The sequence below is a fragment of the Ceratotherium simum genome, chromosome 35, assembly GCF_057802395.1.
Source record: "Ceratotherium simum simum isolate JZ-2026a chromosome 35, ASM5780239v1, whole genome shotgun sequence".
NCBI classification, from domain to species: domain Eukaryota; kingdom Metazoa; phylum Chordata; class Mammalia; order Perissodactyla; family Rhinocerotidae; genus Ceratotherium; species Ceratotherium simum.
Genome location: NC_141934.1, coordinates 2876477 through 2895151, shown reverse-complemented (window position 1 = coordinate 2895151; position 18675 = coordinate 2876477). Strand labels below are relative to the sequence as shown.

At 45.5% G+C, this 18675-nt stretch overlaps 1 long non-coding RNA gene and 3 pseudogenes across 2 annotated transcripts in view; 2 read left to right on the top strand and 2 right to left on the bottom strand.

The window, feature by feature from the left end:
- LOC101387609 (cationic amino acid transporter 4-like) overlaps positions 1-18675 on the bottom strand; it is a 351414-nt pseudogene that overhangs the window by 130452 nt on the left and 202287 nt on the right.
- Positions 1-18675, bottom strand: part of LOC101395653 (tubulin alpha-3 chain-like) — a 40828-nt pseudogene that overhangs the window by 7497 nt on the left and 14656 nt on the right. The window contains exon 2 of the transcript XR_015549907.1: positions 264-412. The product of XR_015549907.1 is annotated as a tubulin alpha-3 chain-like (transcript). The remainder of the gene's footprint in view (positions 1-263; positions 413-18675) is intronic.
- Positions 1445-6842, top strand: LOC147912407 (uncharacterized). Its single transcript, XR_015549908.1, has 4 exons — positions 1445-1630; positions 4328-4416; positions 4626-4718; positions 5578-6842. It is a non-coding gene; the product is annotated as an uncharacterized LOC147912407 (long non-coding RNA).
- Positions 9076-10839, top strand: LOC106804000 (Y-box-binding protein 1 pseudogene; annotated as a pseudogene).

Sequence of the window (18675 nt, the reverse complement as noted above, 5' to 3'; positions counted from 1 at the left end):
CCGCCCACCTCCAACCAGCCACGGTCACTTCTCTTCCTCTGCAAGATTATACAACTCCTCCACAGTGAACATGCATTACACTTAGAGGCAGAGCAGAGCAGACATTAAAGATGTATAGTGCACCGCAGCCACACTGGAGAGTCAGACCGTGGACTCGTGATTCTGGCCTCGGTTTTGCCAAAATGTCCTCCCGGTCGCAATCTCTGGCCTGCACTACCGTCCAGGACAATGGGCACAGGAAGTATTCTCGGCGCTCGTCTTACCGGTTTGCGGATCCGGTCCAGGACCAGGTCAACGATCTCCTTGCCGATGGTGTAGTGGCCTCTGGCGTAATTATTGGCTGCGTCTTCCTTCCCGGTGATCAGCTGCTCCGGGTGGAAGAGCTGCCTGTAGGTCCCTGTGCGCACTTCATCTACAGAGGACACAGGGGCCGCGTGTCTTTAAGGCCTATTGTTAACTCACCAGGGTGGACAGATTCGCGACTGTTCCATTCTCCCAAGCACATGCTGTTCCTTGTAGGTCAACGGCATCAGTGTCTCCTAGGAAACCTCTCTGTGTAACACACAGACCACAACTGCAACCTATGGCTCTAGGAGAGAAGAGTCAGCTCGTGATACAAATGCCAGGATGACCGGTTCCCAAGGAAGGGAGTAGAGCCCTCACACCCACACACAGACAATTCGACACATGCATATTTCTTCATACCCGTAGCTCCAGCGAACGGTGTAATTTAAAACTCCCTTACATACTAGACAGTCACCAGGTCAGAGTGATTTTGCTGGGCAGTCCCATCAGGGCACCCTATGTGGCCTGGGTCTCACAGACTTTAGGGTGACATTCTGTCATCTCCTGGGTGGCCACTGACAGGTGCTCTCTTTGCAGCTCTCCTTGGAAACTACCTCAGACTCCTAATCTGGAGGAATCCAATGGATGTTCTATCCTTACCTTTCTATGTATAAGATGCAGGTCAAGACTCGTGCACCAGCCTGAGAGAATGCACAGCATTAAGGAGGGACCAGTGCCTGGGCACCCTGCAGACGGGGTCTACACAACTACCTGACCGGGGCTGAGGTGGCCATGAGTGAATCTATCCCCAGCCCGTTCTCCTGCTGGCCAAACTTACAGTAGGTTTTTCTAAATTAGGAGCCTGAGTCCCTGTCTTGACGTTAGTGCAGCCATGTTTGGCCATTCCATTAACCTACAGCCAGCAGCACACAAAGAAATATAAAGCTGTTTTCTGTGTGGTGGAAACTGGCCTTTTTCCTGGGAACTGGCCTTTCTCCCACAGAGATAGTTGCAATTTGTAAGAATTTCAAGGTCCTTTGGGCATCACGGCCTGGGGCAGACTGGCCATCTGTGCCGGGCTGGAACATAACCAGAGAAAACAATGCAGGTACACAGGGCTGGGATGATAGCCAGGAGGCTCAGTGCACGTACACCACTGATAACCATTTGTGCATGGGAACACTGAATGCTTGCTCTGTAAACTCTGTAACTGCTTATATAAACTGCTGAAAACTGAGGCCTGGTGAGAGTCTCACCTGTGGAAGAGACGCCTTGCCCAGGACGTGTGATCCCCACCCAGCCGTGTCAATTGAAGGGATTCTCCCGGCAGTGGGGCGTGGATGTTGTGAGTAACCGATCTGAGGTGTTCCCTTTTCGGTCAACCTGGTGTTTCTCTTTCCGGATGATTTCTGTCGTTTTCCTTCAGTGGATGTGGATGTTTTCCCTTTCCAGTCGAGCTGATGTTTTTCCCTCTTAATATTTGACCTATTCGGATCTGTTTGCGGACTATTGCCTTTACTATCCTCTATATAATAAAATATACCTTCAGTCCATTTGTTTGGAGTGGAAAGTTTCTTTTACGTCTCCGATCAAATCCCACAAACCTCTCATAACATAATTGGCGCTGTGAGCAGGATTCGATTAAGGAGATGGCTTTCCTGTTCAAACAAAATGTAACTGAAGCCAAGGTGGAAGAAATTCCAGGATGGGAGGACCCTCCCTCTTGCACTCTGGCTGGGGAGTGGGCTCGTAGGTCAGGATTATGTGAATCTTGGGATGTTCACCTGCAAGATATGAATCATTGGATGCAACTAAAGCTTTGCAGACGGTGGGGAAAAAAAAAGAGATGATGTTTCTTTTCTGGCATGGCGAGGTTGATATTTGTTGACTGCTTATCATTGGGCTATAGAAGATAGGGATAAAATGCAAAGGGAGAAGGTGCTCCTGGAAAGAAAAAAAGAAGTTTCAGATTTGCAGTCCCAGCTGATGTCACCCAAAATAGAAACTCTTTCCTTGCCGTGAGCCTGGCATTCTAGTTTTATTTGGCCCCTCTTATGTGACAAATAGAGAGCCTGAATGTGTATCCAATAATAATTTGGCGAGCCAGCCAGGAGGCTCTTTGTCCATGGCTTGGCGGCCCTGGGCCGGGTGGGATGTCCTGGGAATCAGTCCAGCAGCTGCCTAGGTGATTTGCCCCTAGGGACTGCTCCCAGTGCTTTCCATCTGACCCGGCACTGCTGACAGTGGGCACATTTTCTTATGACAGGGAAACAGGCTCTAGAATTATTTTTTTGTTTGTTTGTTTGTTTTTGCTTACACCGAGAACTCCCTTCCCCTCCATCTGGGCTCCTATCTCTTTAAGAGGCAGGGCTATCCCTACTGGAGTGGGAATAGTGGTAGGACTTTTACCCGGAATCTGTTAGATGTATCTGTCTGTTCTGTTTGGGATCCCATTTGACTGTCTGTTCTGTATGTTTGTAATTTTGAAGAGGGGGAATTCCATCTGTCCCCAAGAAAAGCCCTCTGGGCCACCTCTTGGCTAAATGGGCAGACTTCGGCCATGTCCAAGAAGAAGATAGTTTTTTCTTGTAACACCACATGGCCACAATATTCCATAGACTCCAGAGAAAAAGTGGCCAAAATGGGGCAATTTCAGTTTACCAAAACTGATGTATTTGCTTATGCAATTGGAAAAAGCCAGCTAAAAAGTTAAACAACCAATGGGAAGCCTATTTTAATGTCTGAGGCTTCTAAATAAAATCAGGAATACTGTATTGCCTCTTTAAGAGAAAATAATTAAATATCAAACATGCCAGGCTGGGGGATGCCAGCGGCCCTGCTGGCGAAATGAAACCAAAGTTGCTTTCTCACTGAGCTTCCCCACTTCAACTCCCCCAGAATTCCTGATCTAAACAAGTGAAAATAACTAAACTTTTGAACTAATTTAAATTTGTAATTGCTATTCTGGAAAACCTCTGTTTCAGATGAGTTCACCTTAAGGGTCACCCTTAAAAGAGAAGATTCAAAAAACCTCTCATGATGAAATGCAATCTTTAATTAATATACAAAAACTTCTAAAAGACAAAGTTATTTTCAAAACAGCTTCCAAAATCTTTTTGGTAACTTAAAGCTTTAGAGTTTTGCTAAATTAAATTAATAAAAATTTATTGAGTCTCTGGGTCATTTCCACATAAGATAAAACATTAAAAATTGGTTACTAAGCATAGATTTGTCTGCCTTTGGTTTCTTATCTCAGAGAAACTGAAAGATGCTTGATAAACATATTTTGTATACGTTGAGAAAGTTTTTATGAGAAAGTACACATTTCTGGAAAGTCTGTATACAAAAAAAACAAAATATATGTTGTCGGAAAAAAAGGTATAAAAAATAAAAATATTTTTGTTTGTTTTGTTAAGAAAGATAAATTTGTCCTAAAGTACTAGAAAAAAAAAAAAAAGGAAAAAAACATGGGACAAATTCTAAATGCAAAAAATAAGTGACAGAAAGTTTGTGGAAGTAAAACTCTGAGGAGTTTTGTACATAGTCAAGTTGGCTAAAATAAGCTGGTGGAGAATTAGGATTTGGCTTTCTCTCTTATAAAGGTAATTTTTTTAAACTTTAGTCTATTCTTGATACAAAAGTTAAAAAGGTTAAAAAATGTTCCTTTGAGGAAGTCTATATAAAAAACAAAACATCTATGTTTTGTTAAAATAATTTCCTATGTTGGAAAGGACTGAAGTCTCTCTATTAAGGTTTTTGTTTTTTGACTGTTTTAACTCTCTGTTTGCTTTTAACTGTTTCTGTTGTCAACTTGATTAAATGAATAACTAGGCATTGTTTCCTATTTGCCCAACTGTTTTAAAATCTTTTGATATTTTTGATAAACTTCTGCCAAAATTAAAGTCTTTTTTTTTAACTTAAAAAGAAATTATAAAAAGACATATGATTATGGTGCCAAAACACAATTGTTACTGTATTTCATGTTAATGCTGACAGTTCTTTAATTTCTACAAAACAAAAATATAATTCTTATGCTAATCAGCTGGTGCAAGTTCGTGCAGCGCACAACCCAGGCTTAACACCATGGGTCCACGAGAAGAACGGACACTTGGGAAAACAAACTTCATACAGGTGGGCACAACAAAGGGGAATCCTTGTCACCCATGATGATATTGCTACTGCAGTACAACAATGTCAATCATACCAACAATTAAATCATATCCAAAAGGGATTATTTCCTGCCCATACCTGGCAAATAGATTTTATTAGACCATTGCCAAATTCTTATGGATATATTTATGCCTACACTGCTGTTGATACATATTCTGGTTATTTTTTAGTTATGCCAGCTAAAGCAGCCACCCAACAGAGTGCCATAAAATTCTATGAAACACCAAGGCAGATTCAGAGTGACAATGGTTCCCACTTTACAGGTAACTTGATTCAAACTTAAACAAAGGAAAATCATATAGAATGGATTTATCATATACCTTATTACCCCCAAGCTGCAGGCCTCATAAAACAAATGCATGGATTGCTTAAACAACAATTGAGAAAACTCAGTGATGGCTCATTAAAGGGGTGGCACAATCATCTAAGTACTGCTCTAAATATGTTAAATAACAGGCCATTAGGCCCTAATGAGACTCCTCTGTCAAGGTTATTACCAGCAAAGATTACAAAAGTGGCAGCCTCTACCCATGAGCTTATGACCTTAACATATTGGCCATTGATTCAATCTGCTACACCGCCTTTTCGTGCCATGGCCGAAGTGGCTGGATTGGACTTATCCACTGTTTATTCTATTCAATTGCCCCCTAAGAAGCAATCTATAGTCCCTACTGGGATAGGGGTACAATTTCCCAAAAACACTTTTGGTTTATTAAAGGGATGCTCTGGACTAACAGCAAAAGGTATTGATATACTAGGAGGAGTCATCGATCCAGATTACCAAAAAAATAAAATAAAATTTATGTTATATGATGGTAGGGACACAGTGCTAACTATAAAGTCTAATAAATAAATGGGACAATTATTGGTGCTTCCCCTCCTGACTCCAAGTGTGTCACAAAGACAACCTCCAACTAAATTAACTAAGAGAAAAATACAAGAATTTGGGTTTACAGATGGATGGAAACCTGGAGCAGAAGTGTGGGTGACACACCCACCCAATGCGGCTCCCCGTGCCACAGAAGTAGTGGCGCAAGGGCCCACTACAACATTCACATCAAGTATCCAAAAAGTAAACAATTATATCATATTCCTAAAAATTCTGTTTCTTTACGTAAATAGATATTCCTGCTGTGCTCGCTATGCTATGCTACAATTCCATGTCTGCTGCAGACCTCCACACCAACTAATGTCTCCGTAGGACAACCTTTGACCCTGCACTCCTGGACCAACTGCTCTACATCAATGGGACCTGTAACCTAAACTACAAATGGCCAAAAAATTTGGTCTCAGAAACATCAAACAACTTCTCAATACAAGATAATTTCTCTATTACCCTGCCTTCTGCTACCCTCCATGATGGGGGCTGTTCTGGACTTCTACAAGCTAATTTGTTAGGCCTAGGTGTTACCTTAACTAATGTTATCTTTGATGCTGTGCATGATTTGCAGGATCAAGTTAATAATATTTCATATTCTAAGGGATTGTTTGATTGGTTATCTTGGGGTTTATGTCCTTTATTGTGAGATGATTTTATAATTATTATAGTCATTGGATTTTAGGTTCTTGGATGTGCCTTGTGTACAAAGTACATTGTCTGTGCATATGGTGTCTTATGGTGGCCAAAAAAGTCTTGACATGAGTGCAGCCACATTTGGCCATTCCATTAACCTACAGCCACCAGCACACAAAGAAGTATAACGCTGCTTTCTGTGTGGTGGAAACTGGCCTTTTTCCCGGGAACTGGCCTCTCTCCCACAGAGATAGTTGCAATTTGTAAGAATTTCAAGGTCCTTTGGGCGTCACAGCCTGGGGCAGACTGGCCATCTATGCTGGGCTGGGACGATAACCAGGGAAAACAATGCACGTACACAACTGCTGGGCTGGGACGATAGCCAGGAGGCTCAGTGCACGTACGCCACTGATAACCATTTGTGCATGGAAACACTGAATGCTTGCTCTGTAAACTCTGTAACTGCTTATATAAACTGCTGAAAACTGAGACCCGGTGAGAGTCTCACTTGTGGAAGGGACGCCTTCCCCAGGATGTGTGATCCCCACCAAGCCGTGTCAATTGAAGGGATTCTCCCGGCAGTGGGACGTGGATGTTGTGAGTAACGAATCTGAGGTGTTCTCTCTTCAGTCAACCTGGTGTTTCTCTTTCCAGTTGATTTGTGTCATTTCCCTTCAGTCGATGTGGATGTTTTCCCTTTCCAGTCGATCTGATGTTTTTCCCTCTCATTATATGATCTATTCGAATCTGCTGCTATCTCAGTCGATGTGGACGTTTTCCCTGTCCAGTCGAGCTGATGTTTTTCTCTCTTAATATTTGAGCTATTTGGATCTGTATCACCTTTACTATCCTCTATACAATAAAATATACCTTCAGTCCATTTATTTGGAGTGGAAAGTTTCTTTTATGTCTCCAATCAAATCCCCAAACCTCTCATACCAGTCCACAGACATTTCAAGCACTAACCTCCCAGTTTCTCACCTAACATGGCCACAGGCATACACTTGTACATCCATCCTTTCTGCAGAAGGATTCAAAGGAGCACACGTGGGGCTTTAGCGAGGCTCTCCCACCCTCCCAGAACAGCCGCCCTGAGAGCCTGAGTACCCACCGACCATGGTGGACTCCAGGTCCACAAACACTGCTCTGGGCACATGCTTGCCAGCCCCAGTCTCGCTGAAGAACGTGTTGAACGAGTCATCTCCACTGCCGATGGTTTTGTCACTTGGCATCTGACCATCGGGCTGAGTTCAATGTTCAAGGCAGTACAATTCCCAGCATGCATTGCCAATCTGGACCCCTGCCTGCCCCACGTGGACAGAGATGCACTTGTGCTGAGAACCAGAACGTAAACGTGAGACGCTTGTCTTCAAGGCAATCGTCATTCTATGACATACTAATGACACCTGATATCATAAATTAATATTTGTAATATATTTTGGTGTCTGGAGGTTTTCTCAGACATTCCATCCCATGACCTGCCAATGATCATTTCATATCTGAACACCTGCCCATCCAACACAGATAGAGACACACTGAACTATGAATAGGAGTACAGCCATTATAAACTCGTCTTCCAAGCAATCAGGAGGTAATGTTAAAAATTAATATAAAATAAGCAGTCAAGAAAATTTGCCTCCACCTAAGGATGGATTTACCACCCTGTTTTAAGCAATGGCTTGGAAAATCAGACAAAATACATGAAATAACAGTTTTTGGTCAATGGACAACAGGCAGCAGAGACAGTGATTGCTCAGAGCAGAGAAACAAAGTCAGCTGTGTTCCCACCCCAGGAGACTGCTGGGGGTTTCCAGGCTGCAGCAGAGGGACGGGAAACCATAGCCCAGGGATCCCCTGAGTGGAGAAGAGAGAACTCGGGGTTCAGGGAGGCCAAGGCAGCTAGAAACCATGGTGCTGATACAGGCAGGGAGAGAGCTGCACGGAAAGAGCCCTGTGGAGACCAGCGGGGAGTCCCGTGGAGTCCACAGCTGAGTGCTGCTCAGCACACGTGCGTGAGGGGCTCCTGAGCTCCCAGCCACCATGGCGGAAAAACCTCCCCCTCACAGAGCACTGATGGAGTCCTCAGAAGTGGGGCCGAATGAGGCCTGCACCAAAGGCTGTTCTGAACCCACCTAAGAAAGCTGAAAAGCAAGCCTCAAATGATCCAACTGTTTGCAGGTATATTAATAGCATCCCAGAAAAAAGCCCACAAATAGTTAAAGGAATACCAAGAAAATCTAGCACCCAATCATGTAAAATTCATAATGTCTGGTACCCAATCTAAACCTAGCAGGTATAGCACACACACAAAAAAAAAATCAAGAAAAAATGACCCTATGAAGAGAAAAAGCAATCAATAAAAACAGACCCAGAAATGGCATAGATGATAGAATTAGTATACATGACATTAAAATAACTATTATATATCCATACGCTTTATTGTGAGGTTAATAAGTCACACAAAAGTAAAATATCACAAACAATAGCACCAAGGTCAAGAAGGGGAAACGGAAGGGGACCGTTGTGAGGCGGCACAGCATCACTGAAGGTGGACTGGCACAAACAGAAGATGTAGGCGGTCATCCTCACAGCAACCACAAAAAGTAAAATGAAGTGGAATAGCTAAGAAGCTAATAAAGGAGGTAAAATGGAATCATACAAATAATCTACAAAAGAACTTAGAAAAAAAGAGGGAAACGGGAACAAACATATGCGATAAATAGAAAACAAACAGCAACCTGGGGGATTTAAACCCAACCACGCCACTTGTCACATTAACATCCTTAGAAATTAAATGTAATTACCTAAGAAAAAGCGGATTGTCAGATGGAGGAAAAACCAAGACCTCACCTATGCTAACCACAAGAGGCCAGAGAGAGGGTAAAAAGTAAAGATGGAAAAAGACACAGCATGCCAAGGCTACGCCAAAGAAAAGCGAGAGTGGCTATAGGAACAGTGCAGGTTTTATTCTCTGGTGTTTGTTTTCTGCTGGCAGCAGCACGTTCTGAGCACATAGACTGGCCTTGGTCTGGGAGAAGGGAGGTTGGGATGGACGGGCTGCCCTGTCAGGCATTCTCCAAGCAGATTTAGAGGAAACTTCGCCCTGGATGAGGCCAGGCAGCAGGAGGGGCACACAGGCACACGGAGGGGGCAGCAACCACTTTGTTCCAGCACTCAGGGACCAGGTGGTGAGCCTGGGGCCTCCCACTCCACCACTCATCTCTTGCTTCTCCAAGAGTGCCACGGTGGGCTTGAACCCACAGCTGGGTGAGTGGACTAGCAGGAACTCAGGGTATCTCAGTTCTGGCATTCTCTGATGCCCAGCAGGCCTCTGGTCAAGGCAAGGGGCAGGGTCCACTGGACAGCACCTCCCCACAGGGAGCAGAGCACTTGTGTGGGGTCCAGGCAGGGGAGAGCGCAGGCCAGGACCAACAGTGTTGCTTTCAGAGCAAAGAATTTTACCAGGGAAAGAGGATTATTTCATAATAATAAAGGGGCCAATTCACCAGGAGGGCAGAACAGTCCTTGATGGTTATGTATCATTAGAGTCATAGCTTCTAGACACAGAGCTTCAAAATATACAAGGAAAAACTGGCAGAACGGAAAGGAGAAATAGGCGATCCACAATCAAAGATTCAACACTTTCTCGATAACTGAGTGAACAACCAGACAGAAATCAGTAAGGACACAGAGGACCTGGCCAGCACTGTCAACCACACTGACCTGAGTGACACCATAGAACACTCCCCCAATGCAGCAGAATACACGTTCTTCTCATGTGCACAGGGGACATCTGCCAAGAGAGACCACATTCTCCACCAACCTAAGACTAGTCTCAACAAATCTCACATAATCCAAATAAGAGTTTGATCAGTGGTGGGAGGGAAGAGGGGGCCCCCGAGAGCCCTGAGAACCCTGCTGTCACCTCCAGCTCCAGGCTCCGTCACTGCACCCTTGAGTGGCCAGCCGGCCCAGTCACCGTCACCACACCCTGAGCCAAGACCTTCAGCTGTCCCCGCCCCCAGTGCTGCCGACACAAAGCCCAGCACCACGCGCAAGGCACAGGCACAGTAAGAGGGTAAGCGTAACAAAGTTTTGGGAACAGTAACATGGTTCAAGGTAAGAAATGGATATGGTTTCATCAACAGGAAGGACACCCAGGAAGATGTACACAGACCGCTACAAAGAAGAAGAACCCCAGCAAGGACCTTCGCAGTGCAGGAGACGGGAGACTGTGCAGTCTGACGCTGTGGAAGGAGAAAGGGTGCAGAGGCAGCAAGTGTGACAGGCCCTGGGGGGGCTGCAGTGCAAGACAGTAGACATGCAGCAGACCCGGACCCTCATAGACGCTCTCCATGTCGCAGGGGTCCTCCACACAACCACCAGCAGAATTAGCACAATAGTGACAGCAGGGAAAGAACAGGGACCAGAGAGTGCTCCCGAAGGCCAGGCCCCACAGCACCGGCCCGATCGCAGGCCTTGGTCCCCACCTTACTACATGCAGAGACCCTATGGGTGACAACACAGTGTCCCAAACCCCCTGTGCAGGGAGGAGTGATGGAGGGGACTGACAACCAGCGTGCAGGAGAACAAGGGAGACCAGTGAGACAGAAGCTGTATCAGGGTGTAGCCCACAATTCCACAGAGGCCCTCCTCACCAAAGGCAGCCCAGAGAGGACCGCCATGAAGATCAGGAAGGTCAAGGAGCTGAGACCTAACGTAAGCAGCCACCTCAACATCAGCACCGCCGCGCCTTCAATGACCAACACAGACGCCAAGAAAACCCTAAACCACACGACGGCAGAGAGACACGAGCAGCTGCTCCACCAGCTGAGAACTCCTCCCTCCCGAGGCTGAGCCGGGCGGGCTGAGGAAATGCACACTCACCATCCCTCCACCATCTGCTTTAGTCACCCAACAAGGAGAAACGCACATGAAATTCCAGCAATGAGAAATGAACCAAAGACCAGAGCTGAAGACCTTAAGTGCCTGCTTTTTCCCTCTTGACCAGATAACGAACTATCTGCTTATCTATGCAGCACGGGACTTTCATTATTCTATCTAAAGATGTCTCTTTGGTCATGACAAATGTGTCTTATTTTTTTTGTGAAGCCTAGTTTTTCTCAACACACCTTTAAAGGTTTTTGAATTGTTTCGTATCTGGTCAAGCTAAATTTTTAAGAAGCTCATTTTTAATTTGTGATAAAAGTTTACAACTTGATATTTTCAAAAGACCCAACAAACTACAAGCATCTATTAATAAAGATCTTAATACAAAAATTTAAATACTACAAAATATATTTTCTGAATGTCAGAATTAAATTAGAAATCAGTAACACAAAGATATCTTAAAAATCCCCCCAAATAGTTGGAAACTAAGAACAAGGGAGATTAGAAAGTATTTTGACTGGAATGAAAAGGAAAACATGACATACCAAAATTTCTGGGATGCAGCTAAAACAGCGCTTAGAGGGAAACATATATAAAACACTCATATTAGAAAAAGCTGAAAACATCTAAAATCAACGACCTGTAAAACTCTTCCAGAAAACAGAAGAGAAAGGAATGCCTCCCAACTCACTCTATGAGGCCAGCATCACCTGGGGCACCAAAACCAACAACAGTACAAGGAAACACAGACCAGTATCCCTCATGAACACAGACACAGAAAGTTGTTCACAAGTTTCAAAATCAATGACCTAAGCTTTCACCTTAAGAAACTAGAAAAAGAGCAAATATCCAAATTATGCAAGAGAAAGGGAAATAATAAAGAGCAGAAATAAACTAAACAGAAAACAGAGAGAAAAAAAGAGAAAAATCAATGAAACCAAATCCTGGTTCTTTGAGCTGAAAATCACATTAATAAACCCCTAGCCTAATTGATTCAGAGAAAGAGAAGACACACACTACCAATACCATGAACAAGAAACAGGATGTCACTACTGATACCAAGATATTGAAAGGGTAAAGGAATATTACGAACGACTCTGCAAGAATAAATTCGACAACATAGATGAAATGGACAGATTCCTTACACCTACTACTGGAGCTCACTCAAGGCGAGAGACCCAGAGTAAAAATGAAATAGGCAGTCAAAATGGCCACATCAGGAGCCAGATAAATTTAAGCATGGTATTATTTTCCTATCATGTAAATATGATCACATTACAGTTCAGAAACCCCAAACTACTCCAAGTTCTTTCTGATTTCCTAACCCAGCACTGTAATCTCCTAGCTCGTAAGAGTGATGGTCTGGAAGCCTAGAAACTCTGCTTCTGGCCACCTCCTTAGTAAGTGAAAGACAAGGGCCTAATTCACAGCTGATAGGCTAATTCTGGTTCCAACCAAACTGCAATACTGAGCCAGAAAAAAAATTACCCTTCGAGGCAGGGACAAATTCTCCAGAAGGTTCTCAACATTGTGATGAGGATCTGATGCATAAAGGAGGATTTTAATCAAGATTTCTACAGCTGGGATTTCCATTAAATTCATCTTGAGACACAAACCCTCTTATAACAAAGGGGAAGTACCCAGAATGGCCAACATTGTCTCAGAGAAGATCAGTATAATTTCTTTTAGGTTAGATTTACACCAACTCCTCACCACCTCCCCTCACCTGAAGTTTCTCAATTTAGTTGGTTCAACTAAGTACTATGAACTCTTAAAATCATATTTAGGCATTTCAACTTGAGAAGACCCTATTATACCAAACAAACAAATGGCTGAATAGCTCTTCTGAAAGTATTAATCATGGCATTTTTCTTTTTTAAGACAAAGCCTTTGCTAAAAAGAACAGCTCCTAAAAATGATGAAATGCACAAATTTCTTCTAATCCAGAAGCTTCCTTTTACCTGACAGTTAACAGAAGATACTTTTCATTTACACTTGGACAACTTCATCTCTATTTTTTTGAGCAGCTTGATTTCATGCTGTGACCAATAAGAGAAGCCTCAAAACCAACATTTACAAAAGGAGACCGCAGAGGTTAGTATGAGTTATTATACAGTTACACGCTTTTTATAAAGTTTGGAAGCTACCACAATGGTCAGGAGGGGAAACTGAGGCTGAGATGACTAGCTATCAGCCTCACTCCCTGGGAACAAGTGAACCTTGACCTGGAACATGTAAAGTCCTGTCCCAGGGACATTCTGGCCTCTCTCCACACAAGGCTGTCTCTTGGGCACCACTTGTTTTAGAAGTGCACAAAGACAGAGGCATTGGTTGGGTTCCATTGACGCGTAAGCTATTAACGTTTTAATTCAACAGTTACCCAGTAGACACCTATGAGCCGAGGATATAAAAATGAACAGATTAAAGGCTGAAGCCCACCCTGCTGTGGGGAAACAGGCATTCTCATATATTGCTGAGGAAGGGAATCTGACAACATCTACAGGCTCACAGCCGTCCATTTCCGGCATCCCCTACATACCTACACCAGCAAGAAACGGCACAGGCACAGATCACTCATTGCAGCTTTATGTGTAAAGACGGGAAAACATCCCAGTCTCCAGCAGTACAGAACAGGCTGAACAACCTACAGCCACACTCTGGATCACTGTGCGGGGTAAAGGACAATGCAGATCCTTGTATGCTGAGACGGAGGGAGCTGGACTCTTCGTACAATCAAAAAACAGGTGCAAGAGTGTGTACTGTCTGCTACCTTTGGTGCAAGAAACAGGGGAGGGCCGGCCCCGTGGCTTAGCGGTTAAGTGTGCTCGCTCCGCTGCTGGTGGTCTGGGTTCAGATCCCAGGCGAGCACCAATGCACCGCTTCTCCGGCCATGCTGAGGCCGCGTCCCACATACAGCAACTAGAAGGATGTACAGCTATGACATACAACTATCTACTGGGGCTTTGGGGGGAAAATAAATAAATAAATAAAATCTTAAAAAAAAAAAGAAAAAGAAACAGGGGATATAGGCACCTTTATTCATGTTTGCTTGGTTTTGCTTAAAAAAAAAATTATAAGCATAAACAACCAGAAAACAAAACACCTATCTAGTGGAGGAAGCAAGATTTTTCCGCATATACCCTTTTCCATCATTCTTCTTTCAAGACCTTGTAATATTGCCTATTTTTTTAAGTGCCCTCATGAGCTCACAGCACAGCAGAGACACACAGGAGAGAGTTCAAGGGCAACACTTGGTGTTGCTTCGGGAAGGAAGAGTCTGGAAGGGCGACCGCATCTGTGCAGTGTGCCCGGCGCCCACCCCTGACCCACAAGCTGCGGACACGGCCCTCGGTAGTGTCCGGGTCCAGTTGCTGTCCCGGCAGGGAGAAGGCCCTTGCACCCCGCTGTCACCTGGGCCTGTCCTCCACACCCCGCCGCCTACCCAACCACGGCAATCCCCGCACCGGGCGCTTCCACCTCCTCTAGGGCCAACAGTACACACCCGACTGCCCACCTGCAGCGCCCTGATCGGTTGGTTCGCCGCCAGTGCGACTGCCATTGGCTCTGACCACATCAGGGGGCGGGACCTCGACTGGGACCCCAATAGCAGTGGACCACTTTCTTGACCTGAGAAATCGCTCTTTTGATTGGCTATCACTTTGGGCGGGAAGTGGCAACTTGGCAGCGGTGGCGGCGGCAGTGCAGCGGCTGAAGGTCTGCTGCGGCGTCGGCGGGAGGCTGCGCTGCTGACGGCCTGAGCGACTGTGGAGGGGCGGCCGCGGGGCAGGAGGGAGCCCCTGATGAGCGGGGAGGCCACGCTGCCATAGCTCTCACCGCCTGAGCCCCACGTGTCCATCTGTGAAGTGCGGTCTCACCACCAGCCGCGCAGGGTGTGGAAGGGACAGGGCTGGTCCCTGTGAAAGGCCTTGCCGACGTCAGCTGAGCAAACGCCTGTGCGGGCTGTTCCGTCAGCGGCCTCGTACTGGCGCTGAGGTCAGTGTCCTGGGCTGGGGAGAAGCTTTAAGCCCGGATCTGTCAGGGGCAGACGTGTAACCGGACTCCTGCAAGAGCACGTGGTGTGGACCATGTGATGGGTCCCCGCAAGGAAGTGGCCGGGAAGCTCTAGGAGGGAGGGAGTACTTCTGCCTTCCGGGGGACTTAGGACTTGTGAGTGGGTCTTAAAGAAAGTATCGCGAGGTTTCCAAGCAGCAGAGACGGAAGGGTGGAGAGGGCAGGGTGGGCTCAGGAGAGTTGTGCAGTTCAGCCGAGCCCGTGGACTGTGGTGAAGAGGGTGACACTGGCAGCACTGGGCTGGGCTGGCGTGACCATGGCTGGACCAGGAGTTTGGCTTTCCTGCGCGGGCCGAAGCCAGCTGGCAACAGATGCAGGTTGGATTGGCCGTCTCCGGGGAGCATATAGCAGCTGGGGGAGCATGGGGGCAGGAGACCCCACAAGAGGTCGTTGCAGGAGGCCAAAGAATTACCCCCACACACACACCTTGGTGAAAGGAAACACAGAATTTCTAAGGTTTCTGGAAGGGTGACTGATGCCCTCAGTTTACCACCTCCCACCACCTCCCCCATTCCTGCAGCTGGTCCATGGGAGACTCTGTGTTTACCCTACAGAGGAAAAGAGCCCCTTCTCCTGGCTCTTCTAAGCACAACTGAATGAGCTGGAATTTTTGTAGAGAAGGCAGCACTAAAAAGGAGTTAAATATAGAGAATATAAATACATGAATATAAATTATATATGATAATTTACAAATATAAATTATATATTAATATAATAAATTAAAAAAAAAAACAGATGCAAAATGTAGATTTCTTACCCTGCCTACATGGCTAGGCCGATGGGCATGTGGGGTAATGTTCTCTGTGGGAGTTCAAATGGTCTGGGTTTGAGCAATACTTCCCCCACTCCCCACCCCATGGATTTAGTGGGACCAACTCTTCAGCTACCCACTCCTCCCTTGCTCGGGCAGACTTCAGGGGTTAGAAGGGTCAGGCAGCTAGCTGGGGCTTCCAGGGAGTGGTGTTTGGAGAACCAGATATGGGACTCCTCCCAGGGAGGACCAACATAGTGGGGACAAGGAACCAGAGTCAGTCTCAGGCAGGATGCTACAGGAATTGAGGGAGGGTGCATCTCTGGCGAGGGCTGGAGCAGGTGTGGACAGATGTGACTGCCATTGCCGGGGCTGGAGGACAAAACGAAGGAAGGGCTGGGAAACCAGTTCATGGTGAGGTGTAATGAGGATAATTGTGGAGAGGTAACACGGGGCAACATGCTGGTGGGCTTTGAATGGTGGAGTTTGGGCTAAATTTGGTCCTGGGGAGAATAGCAGACTGGGGGAGGGGACAGCATGGGGACAGAGAGGACAGAAGCTGCAGGAGACAGACAAAAGTGGAGGAAAAGCTAGCAACAAGGACTGGCTTGGGAGAAAGGTAAGACTTTTTTTGCCCTGTTCTTCCCCTCCCCCAAAAAGCTCTCAGAAACTGTAGAGGGCCTGGACTACCTGGAATGAATGAGCTGATTTCAGCAATCTTATTTGGATGCTAACAGGAAGGGGAACTCCAGGAAGCAGAAGGACATAGGGACATCTCGGTCACATGTGGTGTGTAGATTCAGTGATTAAGAGGAGTGGGTGGGAGTAATGCCTGACCTTGTTAACCTAAAGAACCAAAAGGAGAGGTAGAGAGGCATTTATTTGAGGATCAGAGAATTGCAATTCAGGGAGCACAGATTCAGGTAGAAACCCAACTAGGGTCCTGCTAGGGAGTAAAAGTCAAGGGCTTTTAAAGGCACAGAAGGGAGGTTTGCATTACAAAGAATGTTAATTGGGGTTTGCAACAGAAAGCTAATTTTGGCTAAAAATAAATGACTGCTAAGGCTAGCTAGAGGGAGGCAAAAGTCCGTCATGGTGAGGAGCTGCAGGTTTCTTGCAGCGTGTCGGGGGAGAGGGAGAATCTCCCTCTGCCCTTTCCCTTAAGGTTCTTCTGGCTGGCCAGATAATCAACAAGACAGGTTAGCAGGAGAAAATAATACCAAGTTTAATAACATGTATACATGGGAGAAAGCAGGGACACTGCATTTCTCAACACAATAGCAGAAATTCTCGTCTTAAATATCATTTTCAGCCAATGACAAAGGAGGATTTTGGGGGTGGGGGGAGTCAGTTATAGGAGATTACCACTAAAGCACAGTAAACAAGAGTAAGGTTATTACGTAGCTCAAGGCCTCACCTTCCACATTGACAAGTCACTAGAGATGAGCTCATCCCCCTCTCTTCTCCAAACAGAGAGGGAGATACCTTTACAAATGGAGATTTCCCTTATAAATGTAAATGATTGTCTGGCAACTCTTCTCCGCAGGGTCATCCAGAGAATGTGGCCAGAGAGACAGAACTTCTGATAAGAGGGGCTTGTTGGTGCCTTTCCTATTGTAACATTTACCCTACGTTATCTTTACAGCCATCATGATAGATCTGTTCTTTCCCAGATAGGAGCCACCACGTCAAATTCTTTAGGCAGTTAGTGGGGGAGGTCAAATGTCCTCAGAGAAAACAACCAAGGTAAAGAGATAGATTTCAGGGTGGCCAAATCTTGATCTCCCACAAGCGTTACTCAGTTCAAAAGTTCACGTTCTGCCCCAGGAGGATGAGCATAAGACCCATTTCCTTCATGGCTTCCCAGCTCCATTTTAAAACCCTTAGACATAAGTGACTCCCTTTTATTTCATATTTCATGTTTTTCCCCTTTTGATCAAGATATTTCTCTGAAAGCATCACTGATCAACCATAGATTTGTTTAGTCCCACATTGCTGGGACGGACCTGTCCCAGAAAGTCATGTTCCATGTTGGGGGGGTGGGGAGAGATTTTTTTTATCCCAATGGATATTCCAAGAGGTCAGTGTCATAGTGGTTAGGCCACATTTGAGCAACAAGGAGGTGGTCAAGAAATGACTCTTAAGTTTCCTTGCCTGGGAATTTCATTTGCATACCTGGAGGTTCAGGTGAATAATCCTTATCTATCATTTCAATACATTGAGTGACCATAATCTTGGTGTTTGTAGAAGTTCTGGAGCAGATCTGACTGAGTAGTAACATAAGAGTTTAAATACAAGTACACACAGCAAAATTCCAATAATCATCATAAACAATATTTGAAGTCCTGATCTCATCCAAACACCTATACCTGAAGGAAGCCAGCTGAAAACATCGATAGGGAACCAGAGGGTGTCATTAAAAGACACTGGACAGGAGACATCCTGTGCTATTTTTATAATTCTTCCGAGCTCTAACTCAACTTCACCAGAACAGTTGATGCAGGTGCAGCAGCAGGTGTTGACTATGACACAGATGCCGCCCTGTTCTGCAAGGAGATAATTGAGTGCCAGTTGATTATCTAATACAACCCTCGTTAGGGAACCCAGAGATCATTGTTGTTGAGCTAAGGCTCAAGCGGTAGAATTTGCCAGTGTGGCTATGGTTAGGGATACATTTTTTTTTTTCAACAAGTCATTATGGACAACATCAATGCAAGGGACAAAGCCTTTGGCAATGGTGATCAATGGAGAGTAGATGGGGTGTACAAAGTGGGTCGCCAAGTCTCGCCTAGACCTATGAGATTGTGGTTGCATTTCTTCTTTAACAAGAACTTGAAATGAATACTATGATATCCTAAAGGCATTGTTCTGCCATATGCCAGCTGTCTAGAAATTCATAAGCCCAGGGTTCCCATAGGTGGAAGGTGTACCCAGAAGGGGCACATAGTATGCAATGCCTTCTAGCTCTGTAGGTCTGTCTGTGGTCAGGAGCACT